Here is an 18,899-nt window from a genome sequence, read left to right as displayed (position 1 = left end):
ATGTTAAGTTGTATTCCCTGATCAACTTAACGAACAGAAAAACATCGGCAACTGCTTGCAATACTCTGGTCTATACCCTTTAATATTACATTGTCATACTGCTTACCCAAACATTGTTGCATGAAGTTATACATTCTACTCGTTGCATGGGAGACGAAAGCTTTAAAACGGAAATGTGATCAAATATCTTCAAAATGACAGAGTTTTCGAAACCTCTTGGGCGTAACGCTACGGGATTTCTGACATGTTTTTCCCAGCGTTTTTAACACGTGCGCTTACTATTTGAATTTAAAATCAACACCTTGTTAAACTTTAAATACCAAAATGTAAACTTGAACCATTTTAGAGGGGTAGAACGTTGACTGAATGATACTGCACATTCTTGTGAAACATTATATACATGCACTGAGGTACACATATTATGCACTGTTGGCCTGGGACGGCACATAATATTTACGAAAATTTGTACTAAGAGGGCTTTTTCAATTAACATTTGAAACATGATCTATTTTTTTCCTGGTTTCTAGCTAGGCCAAGGTTGGCGCTTAAGGCCGTGGTCTCATCCGACCCGCGTAGGCGCAGCGAGGGGTCCATGCAGATATAGGGGTTGAACATGGATATCCGCAGGTTTGCCGCGCGCACTACGCTAGTGATTTTTAGCTACCTGACCCCCCTCTTTTTATTAGCATTAATTTTCTGACATTTAGAAAAAAATGGACATGCAATGTTAAGTCTTGGTCAGCGATGTTTTGTCAGGACTATCGCGTGGCTGGTGTGTGAGTGGTACGTGGGGTACGTAGTTTTTTCCGTTATTTGCTGGGTATAAGCTGGAGAATAGAACCGAGTGCAACCCACGTAGCAACCACGTACTTCCAACGCACTGACCACTTGATCACCACTGCCCCCTTTGTCTTGCCTGCGTAGCACCTGCGCGCCAGGTACTACTCAAGTAAACTAAAAAAAATGCATTTTCTTCGTAGACCGTACGCAGGTGATGTGACTGCTCGCAGGTACAATTTACACACGTGTGCGCTACGCCAACGTGGGTCGGATGAGACCAAAGCTTACCTGACAGTCAAAGAAAACGAACCTATAACTTAATTTGGAAAATATATTTCTAATCTTAACGCGTTTCATTTCCATTTATTTTTTTAAATGTCTGGAACTAGTTTTAATGGTTAAGCGATTCATTTCAATATGATTGCTACGATTTTGCAAATGTCTGTCACTATTCATAATAGTAAATCGTTTAATTTTCATATATTTTGAAATGTATGGAACTATTTTAATTGTAGAGCGATTAAGTTTCCAACTATTTTAATGGTAGAGCAATTAAGTTTCATATATTTTCAAATGTATGGAACTATTTTAATGGTAGAGCGATTAAGTTTCATGTATTTTCAAATGTATGGAACTATTTTAATGGTAGAGCAATTAAGTTTCATATATTTTCAAATGTATGGAACTATTTTAATGGTAGAACGATTAAGTTTCATATATTTTCAAATGTATGGAACTATTTTAATGGTAGAGCGATTAAGTTTCATATATTTTTAAATGTATGGAACTATTTTAATGGTAGAGCGATTAAGTTTCATATATTTTCAAATGTATGGAACTATTTTAATGGTAGAGCGATTAAGTTTCATATATTTTCAAATGTATGGAACTATTTTAATGGTAGAACGATTAAGTTTCATATATTTTCAAATGTATGGAACTATTTCAATGGTAGAGCGATTAAGTTTCATATATTTTTAAATGTATGGAACTATTTTTAATGGTAAAGCGTTTCCAAATATTGACTTAATGTTTTTGAAACCTTTTTTGCAGAAAAATCAACACAGTCAAAATACAAAAGTCAAAACTGAGGAAGAATATTGTTATTGGAATTGGATTTATATAGTATTTTGATAGATAATCATTATACAAAATGTTTTGCAGTGGGACAGTCCTGTTCAGAAAAACCCACTAATACTGATTTAGTAGCTACTAGGAACTACTTAGAGCTACCAAGAACTACTTAGAGTTACTAGGAACTACAAAGAGCTACTAGGAACTACTTAGAGCTACTAGGAACTACAAAGAGCTACTAGGAACTGCTAAGAGGTACTTTAAAAGCACTATGGAATATAACAATGAAAGGAAATAAATGTATATGACAATACTTGAAATTCAGAAAGGAAGTTTATTCTCAAGTTGTTCCATGTATCTTCATATTTATAGAAAAACTGCCCATGAGAAACTTCGATGATAGGTTGTCATATCAAGTTGTTCTTAGAAAAGTGGTCCCAATAAAGGTATATTCAGAACAAATTTATGTTGATGAACTTGTAAAAATTAAACTGGAAATAAAGCATCTCGTATTTTATTCATCTGAAACTTATATATTTGTTTATTTAAATTTAATATAATTTCATCGGGTTGTGTACTTTTGATTGCGTATAATAGCGCAGGAGTGACGACAACAACATGCGAAACGTCCAACAGCTCAATATCAGACACGAACAAATTATACTGTACACAATACCACCCAAAAATATTATGAATAGTTTAACATTAAGTTCATCTATTAATAAAAGAGTTTTAAATAACATCATGGAACGAAGCTGTTATGACAATATTCCAGAATTAATGCATATTCAAGTAAAATAACATGTATTAGAAAACATATTTATATACAAATGGAGAGTTTAAGTTATACTATAGACTACCTTTTGGGTGATTTAATTACTTAACTAGTTTAATTGGTGTAGATATTTGTGTTTTTAAATTAATTTGTAACCTTTGTACATTTATAAAAAGTACGTATAAAACATATTTTGATCATCCATACTCCTTATAGATCTATGAAATATACAACAAATGGATTCATAATATTAATAATTAACACAGAGACAGTTTCCTTATTCATTTCCCCACTCAAACATAACACAATATAATAAAGGGACATCACTTGTATTACATGCAAGATTACTATTCAACTTGGTTACTTACCTTACTTTGGACTCATTAGCGTACCTTTTGGGCAATTTGGTATTTATCGGGCTCTTTTATGCAGTATGCTACGGTAGAAGAGTCATCCTCATTTCCGTTGCGCATTTGAATAAGTTTGAAAATATACATCGACTTTGGTTTATGCGCGAGTATATTATCTAGAAATGTGTAATATTCATGATTGCAACTTGGTTGTCTAGAACCATCATGCCCATCATCAGGGTAGTCAGTCATCTCAGTACTTGTGTACTGGGAGAAGCAGTCATTGAAACAGTATTTATTGTTCAGAGAGCATTTGAGCGCCACCTCGCTGGGCAAAAGGGGCACACTGGACATGGCTGTTGACCTACCGATAAGCTAAATATTATGCAACAGTGATACCATGGTGGTTTGGGGTCCACTTGGGTCAGGAGTAAAGCTATGTAATAACTGACCATTTAAAGGTACTAGATACCAGATGGTCCATAAAACGGCAAATATAGTATTTCCCCAAAACAGGCATAGGGTTTTAAATGCGAGCTAGTATGAAGCCGATAATACATTATTTGTTATTGAAATAATAAACGCAACAATCATGTAGCTGTATTATCTTTGTTTCCCCGTTTATGAGTACAGATTATATATACCGGTGGTATTTAAACTTACTGGGATTTACTTCTTAGACATCCCCAGTAAATTTCGAATTGGAAAATGCGCAAAAACTGCGTCGTAAGCGATGTGATACATCAGTAATAAAATTCAATGCGTTGTACTTAACAATGTCAGTTTTATGTCACTTTTCGACAATTTTATCTTTTCATGCAAGTGTCTAGTCCCTTTAAACGTTCAGTGATGAGCGAAAATCAGTTTAAATTTTTGTCACACGTTACGAGTACAATAAATCCATATAATTATTATTGTTTACTTTTTCGCTATTAACACTTATATGGTGTTGTTGAAATTATAGCATGATACCTTGAAACACATATACATCCACATGATATGACATTAAGTTAATGTGTTTTTAAAGAAAAGGCAAAACATTCAGGTTCTATAGGAGATCACAAAACTGCGAGTTGTTTTCCTTTGATAAAATGGAATGTGGTCAATATCAGACTAAATAAACAACAACAAACACATTAACCATATTGTTTTTTTTCTTTTGTCTATTATTTACAAGCTAACAAACACCAGTGAAATTGTACAAGTACAACCCCTGAATTGTTTTATGTATGTATTCTATGGAGTTCGAGGCACAAGCCTGTTAAGAGAGCACCAAACACTTGGTCGACTGGTACATCTGTGAACATTTACACCGTGAAGAACCAATCCTGCCTGACCTTGTGTTTCTGTGTCGCGAAGGGGCGGATTTTCCCTAAATGTTACCAAATTCGTTCTTCTCCAAGATCTTTCCTCTTCAAACTCTTGTTGGATTTTTCTGCGTTTATTACGAAGGTCATGTTTCGCCTTCTGTCGATAATAATCGAGGTAGTTGGATATTCTTGGTGCAGGTACTGTAATGCAAATGTTGAACGTATTTCTCTGACTGCAGTTACTTTCATCACTATTTTTATTAGCATTACCTAACTAGACTAGACATTGTTGTAATCGCTACAATCAGTACATAACTTGTCAATATCGTGACAAACATAATATAACTAAAATGTTTATTTTTCAAAATCGTTACTATCAGAACCTTATTAGACTAGTTATTGTAAATAATATAACTGTCGGTACCTTACTATACTAGCATTGTCAATATCGTTACTATCAGTACCTAACTAGACTAGTTATTGTCAATATCATTACTATCGGTACCTTACTAGACTAGTTATTGTCATCATCGTTACTGTCAGTAGCTGACTAGACTAGTTATTGTCAATATCGTTACTGTCAGTACATAACTAGACTAGTTATTGTCAATATCGTTACTATCAGTAGCTGACTCGACTAGTTATTGTCAATATCGTTACTATCAGTACCTAACTCGACTAGTTATTGTCAATATCGTTACTGTCAGTAGCTGACTCGACTAGTTATTGTCAATTTCGTTGCTATCAGTAGCTGACTAGACTGGTTATTGTCAATATCGTTTCTCTCAGTACCTAATTAGACTCGTTATTGTTAATATCGTTACTATCGGTAGCTGATTAGACTCGTTATTGTCAATTTCGTTACTATCAGTAGCTGACTAGACTCGTTATTGTCAATATCGTTACTATCAGTAGCTGACTAGACTAGTTATTGTCAATATCGTTACTGTCAGTAGCTGACTAGACTAGTTATTGTCAATATCGTTACTATCAGTACCTAACTAGACTAGTTATTGTCAATATCGTTACTATCAGTACCTAACTAGACTAGTTATTGTCAATATCGTTGCTATCAATAGCTGACTAGACTAGTTATTGTCAATTTCGTTACTATCAAAAGCTGACTAGACTGGTTATTGTCAATTTCGTTACTATCAGTAGCTGACTAGACTGCTTATTGTCAATATCGTTACTGTCAGTACCGAACTAGACTAGTTATTGTCAATATCGTTACAATCAGTACCTAACTAGACTAGTTATTGTCAATATCGTTACTGTCAGTAGCTGACTAGACTAGTAATTGTCAATTTCGTTACTGTCAGTAGCTGACTAGACTAGTTATTGTCAATATCGTTACTGTCAGTACATAACTAGACTAGTTATTGTCGATATCGTTACTATCAGGAGCTGACTAGACTAGTTATTATCAATTTCGTTACTATCAGTAGCTTACTAGACTAGTTATTGTCAATATCGTTACTATCAGTACCTAACTAGACTAGTTATTGTCAATATCGTTACTGTCAGTACATAACTAGACTAGTTATTGTCAATATCGTTACTGTCAGTAGCTGACTAGACTAGTAATTGTCAATATCGTTACTGTCAGTACCTAACTAGACTAGTTATTGTCAATATCGTTACTGTCAGTACATAATTAGACTAGTTATTGTCAATATCGTTACTGTCAGTACATAACTAGACTAGTTATTGTCAATATCGTTACTATCAGTAGCTGACTAGACTAGTTATTGTCAATATCGTTACTGTCAGTACATAACTAGACTAGTTATTGTCAATATCGTTACTGTCAGTACATAACTAGACTAGTTATCGTCAATATCGTTACTATCAGTACCTAACTAGACTAGTTATTGTCAATATCGTTACTGTCAGTAGCTGACTAGACTAGTAATTGTCAATTTCGTTACTGTCAGTAGCTGACTAGACTAGTAATTGTCAATTTCGTTACTGTCAGTACCTAACTAGACTAGTTATTGTCAATATCGTTACTATCAGTACCTAACTCGACTAGTTATTGTCAATATCGTTACTGTCAGTAGCTGACTCGACTAGTTATTGTCGATTTCGTTGCTATCAGTGGCTGACTAGACTGGTTATTGTCAATATCGTTTCTCTCAGTATCTAACTAGACTCGTTATTGTCAATATCGTTACTGTCAGTAGCTGATTAGACTCGTTATTGTCAATTTCGTTACTATCAGTAGCTGACTAGACTGGTTATTGTCAATATCGTTACTATCACTAGTTATTGTCAATATCGTTACTGTCAGTAGCTGACTAGACTAGTTATTGTCAATATCGTTACTGTCAGTACATAACTAGACTAGTTATTGTCGATATCGTTACTATCAGTAGCTGACTAGACTAGTTATTATCAATTTCGTTACTATCAGTAGCTTACTAGACTAGTTATTGTCAATATCGTTACTATCAGTACCTAACTAGACTAGTTATTGTCAATATCGTTACTGTCAGTAGCTGACTAGACTAGTAATTGTCAATTTCGTTACTGTCAGTACCTAACTAGAGTAGTTATTGTCAATATCGTTACTATCAGTACCTGACTAGACTAGTTATTGTCGATTTCGTTACTGTCAGTACATAACTAGACTAGTTATTGTCAATATCGTTACTATCAGTAGCTGACTAGACTAGTTATTGTCAATTTCGTTACTGTCAGTACATAACTAGACTAGTTATTGTCGATATCGTTACTATCAGTAGCTGACTAGACTAGTAATTGTCAATTTCGTTACTATCAGTAGCTTACTAGACTAGTTATTGTCTATTTCGTTACTGTCAGTACATAACTAGACTAGTTATTGTCAATATCGTTGCTATCGGTACCTAAATAGACTAGTTATTTTCAATTTCGCTACTATGGTACTGCAGTGATAATTTTACTCAAGAAAGCTTCACAATGGTCATGTATAATCATCACTTCGGTATTGAGAACCAAGCTCTTAGTGGGTATTTGTTCAAGTAGTTTTTCAATATTGTAAAAATTTGTAAGTAGGACTTCAAAAAGAGCTGTCGTTATATAGTGCGCTCGACTTGACGTCTCTTTGTCTTAGAAATGAAAATAAATTGTTGTTATATTTGTGACTGTCAGAACAGTGTGTGTATACCACGTGATAAATCACATCAAAAATGCTTCGTCGGAATGCAGTATTTTGCTTCGAATGTTATAAGGCATCATTCGAAGCAAAATATTGCCTCTGACGAAGCATATTTGACGCAATAAATGTCGGGGTATACACACACTGCACACGCAATTAAAAAGGTGAAATTAAAAAGTAAACAAGAAACCTCGCAATGTGACGAAACCAAGTTTTCAATAGTAAACAGAATTTCATCAGCCTTAAAGCTTTTTGTGAGATTCATTTTCGTCTGTTCTTTTTCTAATTTTAGTAACAGTTACCTTGTCCTTGGCCATTATGGTCATATGGAAGTCCTAAATACCAAGTTTGGTTACAATAGGTCAACCCTAACATAGGTTAATCAGTAATAAACGGTAATATATTTAAAATAGCAGTGACCTTGACCCCAGGGGCCCCAAACGCAATCCAATGAAATATCTCCATAAACTCTCCCTTTATACCAGGTTTGGTCCCAATACGTCACCCTTTTTTTAAGTAACAGTGACCTTGACCCTACTGGCCCAAAACGCAGTTTTATCACTTTATGAAAAAACTTACTATTCAACACTATTGTCGAGTTTGACGCTGCCCTACCGCCGGACCGACCGAAACACGATGTACGTTATTCTAATAACATGGTTTTAACGGATCTTCAAAATCGAGTGATGACCAAAAACAACTGAGTGATATATGTAGTTTATTGAATGAAGGGTATATAAAGTAATAAGAGGAAATCCCAACCTACCCGACAACTTTAACCCGACGCAATGTGTCCTAGAACTTTAAGCGAAGTTCCTAAGTCAACTTGTGGCCATCATTTGCATTAAAGATATTTTGAAAATGTTACCTCATTGTGTGATGGTCCTGAATTACTGTGAAGTATTTAGTGATTTGAATGAAGGGTATTTGAGTTTTAAGTGAAAATGCCAACTTGCCCTAAAATTCGAACCAGACGCCGACGGTGGGGGAGTAGTAAAGACTCCTTATTTTCGAATAGTAGAGCTAAGGCAATATTATAACCAGTTTTAAATATGCCTTTAGAAATACCCTTAGATACAAACTACATTACATACACATGCATTGATTTCGGGATATTTTTTAAAGTTTTCTTGATATGTCTTCATATGTTTACATAGTTTGTAGCATTTATATCAAAACATGAAGGTAAGAATATCTATGTGGCCGGGCGAGCAGCGTCAACCATTTTTATTCGAGATATTTTTAAAAGCATATCAGAAATGACCTCCATAATGATCAATGTTCCAAATGCCTTATATTTTGCTTGTCCATGTTGCATAGGGGGGGGGGGGGGGGGTTAAAAATTAACTTGGCACAAATGATCACTAGATGGTAAGAAAATGTTTCCGTGAAAGAGTTATGTATGTATGTCAACGTTTAAGATTGCCGGTTATTTGTCAAAATTCATTGTATTTTGGTCTGTGTGTGCTGTAACTTTTCCTTACTTAAGAAGTAAATAACTTTGAAATAAGATTTCCAGCATGACTTAACAATGTGTTGCTTGTAAGTCATTATTTGTAGGTCAAAGGTGAAGGTCGGATTTAAGCATTACTGATCAAATTAATTGGATGTTGGCGTGCCTGAGTTGTAACCAGGCAAGGCATTGACTGATTATAAAAAAAACTTAACAAAAACGATTGTCATGTCCGTAGGTCAAATGTCAAGGTCAGACACGAATAAAGGTCATTACATAAACATCCATTATTTTTCAATGTTTTTGGTATGAAGCGAAAGCGCTTACCACTTCGCTAACAAGATATTTTCAGTTTAAATGACTGGTCTCTCATCTAGTGTCGTTTGGCCTTACCTTGTGCCTCGAAACAGGGTTAATTTGGATTGTTGGACTGCTGTGCTTGTTTCATTGTATTTTCATTGTTTCCTTCTCCCCTTGTCCATCATAAAAGCTAACGAAATCAATCTCATAATTTCATCCATAACCATCAATTTTTAGAGTGAGTCAATTTTATGTAGATTCTTTTTGTCGATCTTCACAGACCTTAGCTTACAAGATTGGATGCCTAAGATCAGACATAATGCATATTATACTCGTATTAGTGTACATAAGCCATTCATCATCACAAAGCAAACCAACCAAAACAGAACACTCGGTATGATTAGATTTATTATCGGATCTTAACAAACCATGCTAAACATGCCAATTCTAATCTAAAACATAACCCATTTTCAATCAAATCTGTAACAAATGCTCATGCCGTGTTATACAAAGATCGAATATCTAATAGACTCAAGAAGACGGACTGATTTAACAAACTCAAGACATAAAAACAGTTTTTAACATGCGTAAAATGATATGTATTTGTAGTCACACATCAATTATTATTGCGTAGAAATTTGTTGAACTTTTTTCACAATCATATAAAATTATTCTAATATTTAAAATCAATACATAAAAATGAAACACAAACATAAACATTGAGGGATAAACCTTTTACTTCGTACTAAATAATAAAGCACTTAACGTAAGAATTAAATAAACAAACAAACAACAATGAATAGTTTGTGGAACATTTCTGTTATACAGCCTTGTTTGTCATTTAATAGTTACGATGTAGAATGTGTTGTTTGATAAACTACCTGTAAAATTAAAAAAATAACAGTGCTGGAACATAGTAACAGTCGTGTTTGTGTCCAACCATCACTTTCTTATTCATGTTGAAAAAAATATTGTGTTTTAAATTTTCTGATTCATGTTAAACAATTCATTGTTTTAAATTTTCTGATTCATGTTAAACAATTTATTGTGTTTTAAATTTTCTGATTCATGTCAAACAATTTATTGTGTTTTAAATTTTCTGATTCATTTCAAACATTTTATTGTGTTTTAAATTTTCTGAATCACATTAAACAATTTATTGTGTTTTGAACTCCCAGCTGAATCATGGCTGTTCAAAATTATAAGTACAACAAGTGTGTCAACATGTTATTTTAATATTCACCTCAATTAAAATTACAAAAATAATTAAGGTTATCATTTAAACATTTCCTTTTATATTTTTTATTTAATGTTTGACAAACAATCTACATTTGTGTAATAATTATAACCTTTGATAATACACTTTGACATTTATGATAAAGAGAAATTAAATCATTCACATGCACTTCGGTATTTTACATTTGAAAAAAATAATCAACATTTCAAAAGCAAATATTACAAAAATGTATGCTGTACCTTACAGTTGATTGGTTTATTTAGTTGCTGGAAGGTGTATTTAGCAAATCAAATTAAGGGGTCGCATTAAATATACAACTTAAATCCATCCATTAAACAGCATTGTCTTTAGTCATTGGATTGGTCGGTTATTTATACCACGCAATCTGATTGGCTACATTGTTCTTAGATCCAAATATGACCAATATCAAATTCCACCCTTGGTTGCAAACTTAATACCTTTAAAAAAATACTAATGAAGATTAAGTAAAGGTCTAACAAATCTGAAACCTTGTTTAATGTGCCCAAACAAATAATTTCTGAAAAAGTACCTCAAGAAGGGAAAAGAAAAGAGACAATAACATATTATAAACATTTGTTTGTTGTAAACAAAATAGGTATTAACACAATTTTATATTAAAAGAAAAAAATCTGAATTCATTTTAAAAACTTAAATAAATGCTATGCTCGTCATTTTGAATAAAGCCAAAACTTATGGTTTTACATTTGCGATTCTGAAAACAGTATTTTCATTCCCGAAATTTGGACTTATCCTAGCCATCCATTGGCGGATCAATTTCAAAATAGTCTCATATGACACGGACACCTGTCGCTGCGTTGTCGTGGGTACAGGCGGAGGCGTTGTCATGACTGGAGGAGGTAAAGATGGAGGGGCAGTGGAGGCTAAGCAAAAAGTAAGGAAGAAAGTCAAGTAAGTGTGAAAAGAAGCACCGCAAGTTGCAGTGATCTTCCTTGGCAAGCAGAGATTTCTTTAAAAATATTATTCACACATTCAATTTTATTAAATATTTAATTCAAGTTTAACCAAATAAGGTTGGTTTCATAGATCAAATTACCCCCCCCCCCCCCAAAAAAAAATATATAAATAAATAAATAAATAAAAAAAAATAATCAATGAATTGCATCATGTTATTTTTATCATCTTCGCATAATTTGTGTTACAGAAGCAATTTACTGTACCGCAAAGAAAAATAACTTCTGTGTGGAGTTTGCACTAGTTATTGCCATTGCTTGTCTGTTTTTTTGTTTCAGTTCAGCAACAGGAATAACTCTATAACAGCATTTTAGAGTAATGGGGTTTCATACAAAAAGGTCAAAATGTACCTAATGTCATTTGAACCATGTCAACGTAAGAGTAATTTGAATGGTGTTTATTTTCTGCCAACATTACCGTTGATGCACCACAATGACAACGCCACAGTTTATAAATTGTTTGGTATCTCCCTAACCCATATTTTAAGTTGTGGGTATGTATGGTGGTTTTTTCTCATTTATTTGTACTTCCTTGCCTCCTAATGTGTACAAAACAAATGTAAAACAATGACAACACAAGCCAAAATAATACTAATTGCGGGCGCTGATAATTTTTGTGAGTCAGTCGCAAAACACCAAACAAACAAATTATTAATTGTTTGCTAATTCCTTAATTATTTCTTACGAAAAAACAGACAAGCTTGTCATTGAAAAAGTGGAAAAAAGTTACCCAAGTGTATAGTAAAGTATATAAAAACAATATAATAACAAGGGTTCTAAAGTTGAGGTACAAATGTAAGCTTTTAACTTCAGACTATTGTCCAGTTGTAAATATTGATTTTTACTCGGACATTTGTATCAAAAACAGTCGGAAGTATGCTGTGATTATAAGTATCTTCCAAAGCTGCATGTGTAAGATGGGCTCATCCAAACCAGAGCGTTGGGTGCAGAAACGAGTACTACCGAGTTTCCGCAGAACACCGTTGGTGAGGGTTGGGATGAACCTATCTTACACCCGCAGACATGGTAGATGCTTTTTCTCACACCTCAGTCAAACAAAATGAAGTTTAAAAAATGTGTTATTTTGCTGGAACTCTTTTGTGCGTAGTGAAAATAATTTGCGTAAAGATATGTAATAATTTGTGGTTGTTATAGATATGCGCGCAGTGATTCAAAATATAGCAATAGTTAAAGCATTCTTTAAATAGTTCTGATAAGAGTGCAGCATTGTTTCTTGAATACAGCATGTAAAACCTTATTTGGGTGCCATTTAAGCTAGAAATGATTTATTTTGATTCTAAGTAATGCCACATAACAAGAGTTCCATGGCGCTACAGTCCGCGGTCTTCAATAAGGGAGTTAATCGCGTGATGACAATAAAAAAGTACATGTAGTTCCATGCGAGTACTTTTTTATCTTTGCCTGAGGGCAAGACAAGGATTTCCAGCATGGCCAAATATTTGGATCAACTTAACTGAGGTGTGAAAAAAAATTGACTTTTGAAACAATTCCATACGGGATTTAAGCCCCTTTACCATGCTTTGGGGATGATCCACTCATACCCAAACAGATTGCCTGTTATTGTTCAAGATTGACAATTGTTAGTGTTAGAAACCCAATATAATAAATGTATTTATTTATAAACAGATAATTTAAACTAAACTTACTCACATAGCAAACATAGTAAATAAGTTTCAGCATCAAGTAATAAATATATACATGAAAGAGAAATATACAAAAGGGAGACAGTTTTGGGATATTGGAATTAATTAGACATGGGTATAACTGTAACAAGAGCTGTCACAGAGACAGCGCGCTCGACTATTCCGCTGCTTTTTGGTGCATGGATTGAAATGTTTCGGCGAAACATGCATGGATCACTGTTAGACTAGATTTCAATTCAATACATGATGTGCTGAGATATTTACATAAATTGAATTGGAAAATATTTGAGGTGGTACGCAAACTTTAATGTTTATTCTAAGTCGAAAAAGGAGCATAATTCTGTCAAAATGCTTGATACAGTTACCTCCTTCTGTGTACAGGTTGGGGGCATGATGGTAAACAAGCATGGGAAGTTTCAAAGCCCTATGCCAATGGACTTTGAATTTTTTTGAGGTGGTACGCAAACTTTAACGTAAATTCTAAGTAAATAAGGGGGCATAATTTTGTCAAAATGCTTAATAGAGTAACCTCCACCTGTGTACAGGTTGGGGGCATGATGGTGAACAAGTGTGGAAAGTTTCAAAGCCATATGTATATAGACTTTGAAAATATTTGAGGTGGTACGCAAACTTTAACGTAAATTCTTAGTCGTAAAAGGGGCATTTTTTTGTCAAAATGCTTGATAAGGTTACCTCCTCCTGTGTACAGGTATGGGGCATGATGGTGAACAATAGTGCAAAGTTTCAAAGCCAGATGTCAATGGAACTGAAAATATTTGAGGTGGTACGCAAACTTTAACCTAAATTCTAAGTAGAAAAGGTGCATAATTTTGTCAAAATGCTTGATAGAGTTACCTTCTCCTGTGTACAGGTTGGGGGCATGATGGTGAACAAGTGTGCAAAGTTTCAAAGCCAGATGTCAATGGACTTTGAAAATATTTGAGGTGGTACAAAACTCTTACAAAAACTTTAACATAAGTATTTACGCCGACGCCGATGCCAACGCTCGGGTGACTAGGATAGCTCTCCTTATTCTTCGAATAGTCGAGCTAATGAATAACAAATATAATACGTAATAATGATGTATGGTAAAAAAGAGAATAAACTGCAGTTAACATATATTTGACTCAAAGGGATCCTGTCATAGATTGGTACCAAGTTGCTTTATCAATTAATAACAATTAAAACACTATAAATATTGATCTTTCACATTGATGTTGATCTTGCAAGGCCAAAATATAGCAATTCTTGATATTCCAGACAACATGATCAATATTGACGGGGAAACAAATATCAGATTTAGCAAAAGCACCAGTCCTGCAGTTTAAAAAAATTGTCATGTACTTGCATTGAAAGTGTTGTAATTTTATCAGCTATGCATTTGTCCCTCTATGACCTTTGCCAAATTGTGTGTCTAACACAGTTCATAAGTATATGACTTCAAAGACATTATTTTTGAAAACATATAGCAATTTTTTTCTTAATGGTGCATGCCTTCAGTAAGTTAACTTTGACTTCTATTTACAACTGCCATTACTTGCATTTCAGCCTACCAATTGTTGCTACTTTCCAAACTTTGAGAGAATCCCTTTTTCATTTCTATTAAAATCTTACAATACTTGCATCAGCAGTCGACAAAATGTTGCTATTTGTGAATGTTTTAGAATGTCTCTCAAATGAGCTTGCCCTGATGTCTCCATCATTAAATATGAACCTGTTACAAATCTACATGTACCTATAATAATGTGTAAATATTAGATACTTAAAAAATAGAGATTAATATTCCTGATAAGAAAACCTAGGAACCATTTGAAAGACATAGTATTTTTGTGAATCATAATCTGGTACCACATATAATGCAAAATATACAAAGAAGCAAAATAAACATGCCAGTCTTAATATAAATTAGAACATATATTTGTCATAAAAACACAGCTACAAACATGAATGTAAAAGCCATACAAGACATTTTAATATTTGTAAAACATTTTTCAAAACAACTCCAGCTGTTATTGCTTATTCATAAGGCCAAACACCAATAACTTTGTGGACCCATTTCCCTGATATACCTTTTTTTTAGTCCCAACCCTTATTCTGTTTTTGGTAAGAGTAAAAATATGTACACATATATAGATATAAAGTTTATTTGTATGATGTAAGATTCTAGGGAATATTATATTAATGTTAACAATAAAATGGTATACATACATGTTTGTTCATAATAAAATAACTTTCTAAATAAAATGGTTTCCCTACCAACCTAGCCTGATTATTTCTTACCATGTAACAGGAACCACAACTTTATTTTTGTTTGGCCTTTGAAAGCAGTAAAAAACAAAAACAATAACAAACAATCCTGCACCAACTGCAACCATAAACTTAGTCCTAATACATACATAACCAAGCAAGTCAAGCTGCTGATAATGCCACCTTGATGCATGACTATTTGAAAGTCAATTTCTCCAATTAAAAAAAAATACTCCAAAAAATATGGGGTAAAATAAATTGACAAAAATTGCACATATATAGAAATTCGATTCTTAACTTTGTTGATCAGTTAAGGCCATTGATGGTTTATAAAGGATTGTAACATGCTTGCTTTGAGGCAGTACACATGTACTTGATTGTTGTTTTCCTTAGTCCAACAAGGGGAATAATAAGGGAGTTGACAATAATTTAATCCATAGTCAAGGGTCTTGCTATAAATGAGCACATTGTATTATGTGATCAATGATTCAAGAGAATATCATCAAAATGTTTTTAATTTTAATTTTAAATAAGTCCAACAATGTTCAAATTATGACTGGTTATATGTGAACAATGTTTCGGCGGAATATACTTCAAAATATTGTTTATGGCCAACATAAAAGTGCTTTACGAATGAAATTGAAAGAGTTCCATTTGAAATACGAGATTCTAAAGGGTGTTTTTTTTCATTAAGTATGCTAGTCAATTTTCAATCTTCCATCAACGTGACCATCATTGTAAATATAGAAACAAATAAAATACATGTATGATTAACATTGGTCCACTTGAGTTCAGGGTAAATTTCATCAAACTGGCTGAACTCACTGGAGAATATACTGTTGTTCTTGTTCTTACAGTAGTACCTGATTCTTGTGCAGTATTCTTAACTAGATCATGTTCTGTTGTATGTGTATTTGGCAAACTCTCGCTGCTTGAGAAAGCTGGACTTGTGTTATTAATTTGAATAGCAGCAGTTGAACTAATACTCAGAATTGTGGAAGTTGACTTCGAAATGATACTTGGAATTGTAGTAGTTGACACCAAATTTGTTGTAATACTTGTAAGATCAGCACTGTTGGTGGATATCTGATGGTCTTCTGTTGTAGAGTTATCACCTGTTAAAATGTGTTTTTTTTGGTTAATTATAGCAACTACAATATTTAAGCCAAACCATAATTTATCATGCAAGCCAAAAAATGCATTTATAAGGTTCCAATGTTCAAATAATCAGTTTTTCTTTTAACCAATCAATAGGCAATAACTATAAATTTTGGATGATACCAGGTGAACCTATGATTGTTGGTATAATTTGTTATCATTTAAAAGGGCATTTCTTGCTGATAACTTTTGAACAAATATAAATGACAAAAAAATGTAATTTTGTTTTATACTTCCACAATAATCAGCAACTTTGCAATCTTTCAAGGCTAAAAAGGCATGTTTCTGATAAAAATCCTATCAAATGTACCAACATCATATTTTGGGGTCACTAGGCCTCAACAATTCACATTTTACTGAACACTGGATACCTCAATTTTCAGAACATATTTTTAGCTTGAACAAAATAATTTTTAGATTCTCATCTGGACTTAAATGGAAAAACATACAGCAATCGACAAAGGGGATTTCAAAGCTCATTTGTTGTTTGTTAATTTCAGCTGATAAAAAGGCATAACTCAATTTTTATTTAACCCATAGTTATGGATCTTGATAAACATGTTCCTATTGTCACTGACAGGTAACATGTGTATTAAGTTTCATATGTACATCTTAAGTGTTTCTGAAGTTATGGCCAGGGTCAAATATAATGAACTCTGACAATAACAGTGACCAAGGCTATGACGTTAAAGCAACCTTACTTATTTGAAAAAACAGACAAACCAAAAATTGGGAGATGGGTGGATTTTACTTAACTTTTTCACCACAAAAGTTTATATTTTGACCTCAACTACACGACAAAGGCAATTCTTTTATCCTTAAAAAGAATTAAAGCAGGGGTTGTATTTTTTTTGGATGAGAATCCACAATTATTTTTTTCTCTTGCCTAGCTACATCATTAAAATTCAAGTCATATATTTAGTTAGTGTATATATAAAGTGCTTTCCAACAACATACATGTGCTATTTTGTTAATCTAAATACTTTATTGCATTTATTTTTCATATATACACACATATACACAAGCAGGTATGCCCTAAGGAATAATTCATACAAATTGAAAAATGTTTTTGCCTAAATTCTATCAATAAAAGTAAGGTTCATGCAATTTTGATGAGGGTATGTTTTTTTGTGATATTTGAATGTGTGTGTGTGTGTGGTGTAAGTTTGTTTTTGATGTGTATATTTGTGTATGTGATGTTAGTTTGTTTTTGATGTGTATATTTGTGTATGTGATGTTAGTTTGTTTTTGATGTGTATATTTGTGTATGTGATGTCAGTTTGTTTTTGATGTGTATATTTGTGTATGTGATGTCAGTTTGTTTTTGGTGTTTGTATTTGTGTATGTGATGTCAGTTTGTTTTTGGTGTTTGTATTTGTTAATGTGATGTCAGTTTGTTTTTGGTGTTTGTATTTGTGTATGTGATGTCAGTTTGTTTTTGGTGTTTGTATTTGTTAATGTGATGTCAGTTTGTTTTTGGTGTTTGTATTTGTGTATGTGATGTTAGTTTGCTTTTGGTGTTTGTATTTGTTAATGTGATGTTAGTTTGCTTTTGGTGTTTGTATTTGTTAATGTGATGTTAGTTTGCTTTTGGTGTTTGTATTTGTTAATGTGATGTTAGTTTGCTTTTGGTGTTTGTATTTGTTAATGTGATGTTAGTTTGCTTTTGGTGTTTGTATTTGTTCATGTGATGTTAGTTTGCTTTTGGTGTTTGTATTTGTTAATGTGATGTTAGTTTGTTTTTGGTGTTTGTATTTGTTCATGTGATGTTAGTTTGCTTTTGGTGTTTGTATTTGTTAATGTGATGTTAGTTTGCTTTTGGTGTTTGTATTTGTTCATGTGATGTTAGTTTGCTTTTGGTGTTTGTATTTGTTAATGTGATGTTAGTTTGTTTTTGGTGTTTGTATTTGTTCATGTGATGTTAGTTTGCTTTTGGTGTTCGTATTTGTGTATGTGATGTTAGTTTGTATGTGTCTACTGTTCATTGTCGCTTGGGCCCTTGTCTTGTGTCCCAAAACAGGATTTATCTTTTAATATTCCACTACTGGGCTTGTCCATGTATTTTTCATTGTATTCTTGTGAAAGTCCCTGGGCAAGACAGGTTAAGGGCTTTGCCACATGTAAAACTCTGCCAAATCTGAGCAATGTCTGTAAAAATCCATTCATTTAGGAATTGTACTTCTATGTTTTGAAAAAAATTGACAAGTGTATCACATATTGTAAATAAATTGCACCTTAGAAAAAATAATAGCAGTAGTTCAAAAGAAGAGGACTCAGGTTCTTTTATTGAACAGATATCATATTAATTTTTTTAAGCAGTTTAATTCATTCACAGTACCTTCCTTACCTTAAAACATAAACATAGTTGACAATAACCTTTTTAGCTCATATCCCATGATGCACCAGAGCAACTTCCT

Source organism: Mya arenaria, chromosome 11, assembly GCF_026914265.1.
Source record: "Mya arenaria isolate MELC-2E11 chromosome 11, ASM2691426v1".
NCBI lineage: Eukaryota > Metazoa > Mollusca > Bivalvia > Myida > Myidae > Mya > Mya arenaria.
Note: the sequence above shows the minus strand (reverse complement) of the source record.